The 2,500-nt window shown below is 38.2% G+C and overlaps 1 protein-coding gene across 1 annotated transcript in view; it reads right to left on the minus strand.

Moving 5' to 3' along the window:
• The window catches only part of LOC143133068 (neuronal acetylcholine receptor subunit alpha-7-like), a gene marked incomplete at its 5' end in the record, with an annotated part of 43,752 nt that overhangs the window by 34,753 nt on the left and 6,499 nt on the right, over positions 1–2,500 (minus strand). The window lies entirely within an intron of this gene.

Here is a 2,500-nt window from a genome sequence, read left to right on the forward strand (position 1 = left end):
GTGTGTGTGTGTGTGTGTGTGTGTGTGTGTGTGTGTGTGTGTGTATGTGTGTATGTATGTGTGTGTGTGTGTGTGTGTGTGTGTGTGTGTGTGTGTGTGTGTATGTATGTGTGTGTGTGTGTGTGTGTGTGTGTGTGTGTGTGTGTGTGTGTGTGTGTGTGTGTACGTCTGTTTATGCTGTTTGTCTCTGTTTCTCTTCATTGGAACGGGAACAACTAGGCTGTGAAGTGACGCTGAAACTTTGCAGCTTTATGTAACCCTCTGCTATTTCCCGCCTGCGTGTGTGTGTGTGCGTGTGTGTGCGTGTGTGTGTGTGTGTGTGTGTGTGTGTGTGTGTGTGTGTGAGAGAGAGGGCCCAGTGGAGACATGGCCCGTGTTAATCGGCCCATTTACAAGCCAAAACAGCAGGAGCCAGGGGAACAGGCAGCCATGCAGCCCACAACTAAAAACTCACTATCATTAAAATCCACACAGAAGAAACAGCATCCTCCCTCTCTCTCCCTCTCTCTCTACCCCCCCTCTCTCCCTCTCTCTCTCTATCTACACCGCCTCTCTCTCTCTCTCTCTCTCTCTACCCCCCCTCTCTCCCTCTCTCTCCCTCTCTCTCTACCCTCCCTCTCTCCCTCTCTCTCTCTATCTACACCACCTCTCTCTCTCCGTCTTTCTTTTAGTCTAATCTTCTCATTCTTGTTGTCATGTTCTCTGTTATACAAGTCTTTCTTGTCACGGTTTTGACCTCCTTTTCTTCATCATTCTTTCATTTCCCTCCCTTCTTCCTGTATCTCTCTCTGTGTTTCTTTCTCTCTCTATCACTCTCTCTATCTATCTCTCTATATATCTATTCATCTGTTTCTCTCTCTCCTCACCTTCTCTTAGTTTCTGGAACTGAAGGTAAACAATGACGGATCTGAATTAGGGCACAGTAGGAGGTGTCCTCACCTGTGTGTGAGTGTGTGTGTGTGTGTGTGTGTGTGTGTGTGTGTGTGTTTGTTTTGGGGTTCTGGTGAGGACTGCTGTCGAAGGCTGCTTTGCTGACTGGACTGGTATATAATTCATTAGCTGTGCACACATCTTCCATCAGCAAAAGGTCAGTGCACCTCCAAAAAGTTTAAAAGCACAAACTGGGGCAGAAGGTTCCCCCGATAACTATGGCCAAGAAATACAAACACAGACAGACAGGCACACACACACACGGGTCATTGACAAATAAGGCTTTTAAAAAAGTGTGTTCAAAATAATCTTTAAATATGGAAAGAATGCATTTTTTTAAGTTGGAAGTTGTGTTTAAACAAGTCTTAATGGCTGTGCAACATTGATAGGGGTTTTAATACATTTGCAATTTCCCCACCCGTCTCTAAGTTTCAAAAAGTTTCACCGCCCGTCTCTAAGTACATCTATTAAGTATATCTGAGAATGTCTAGAGTGCTTAACACATTATTATTTTGTAGTTGACCTTGGTATTAAAAGTAACCTATGAATACTTTATTGTAGAGGGCAGGTATTTGGCTTTTCCAACATCCAACTTTACATTTAAAATGTGAATAAATACTTTATTTACAAATTTAAAAAGTATATATTGGGTTACACTTTACTTGACAGTATCGACATAAGAGTGACAAGTCATAAACGTTTATGATATAACGATTAAGTGACATTCGGTTTTTGTCATAACAAGTTAGGGTTAGGATTATAGGGTTAGGTTTAGGATTTGGGTTAGGGTTCATGTGTCATGACAGTGTCATGTGTTCATGACAGTGTCATGCCACTCTTATGTCGATACTGTCAAGTAAAGTGTTACCGTTACAACACATTTTTCAACCATTTGTTCACTTTACTTTACTCTTGGATTAAATTAGTATTTTGGTTGCACCACCTGACTTTTGCTACTAATTTCAAATAATACAGGCATCTTCTTGGACACCTTTATAACCTTTTGACTTTCCTAACAAGTTCATCCATTCAATTTCCCAATACAATAAAGAGTTAGTGTATAAATAAAGAGACATGTGAACCTGATAAATCCAACTATGAAGAGAAAGTACCTATTTTTTTTATCAATATTTGAGAGAGATTTGCAAACGTTTAACTCATCAATAAAGGTCACTTGATAAGGAAATATCCTGTTTACTCTTTTCACTCTTCGATTCTATGAATGTGGTTGCACCACCCTGAAATTTTCAGATATGCAATTTTTTTAAAATTTTCCAAACAATTTCAGAGCTATTAAACTAGTACACTTTGTTTATTTAAAAGGCCTTCAACATTTTATGCTCCATATTTATGTCCTTACCTTTTAAATTCTATATTTTGAGATGACAAAAAAAATAAAAAAAAAAAAAAAATATATATATATATTTCTTTTTTTTTTTTTTTTTTATATTATATAATTTATATATATAATTTAGAAAATATGTTAAAATTCTACAGATTTTATAGAATTATTTTAAACCAAAGTAATGGACTCGGACACAGAAATCTGCATCCCACACACACACACACC

Source organism: Alosa pseudoharengus, unplaced genomic scaffold (assembly GCF_046254945.1).
Source record: "Alosa pseudoharengus isolate Yale_2024_CS ecotype anadromous, Long Island Sound unplaced genomic scaffold, YU_APseudo_1.1 YU_APseudo_1.1_scf_19, whole genome shotgun sequence".
Taxonomy (NCBI): domain Eukaryota; kingdom Metazoa; phylum Chordata; class Actinopteri; order Clupeiformes; family Clupeidae; genus Alosa; species Alosa pseudoharengus.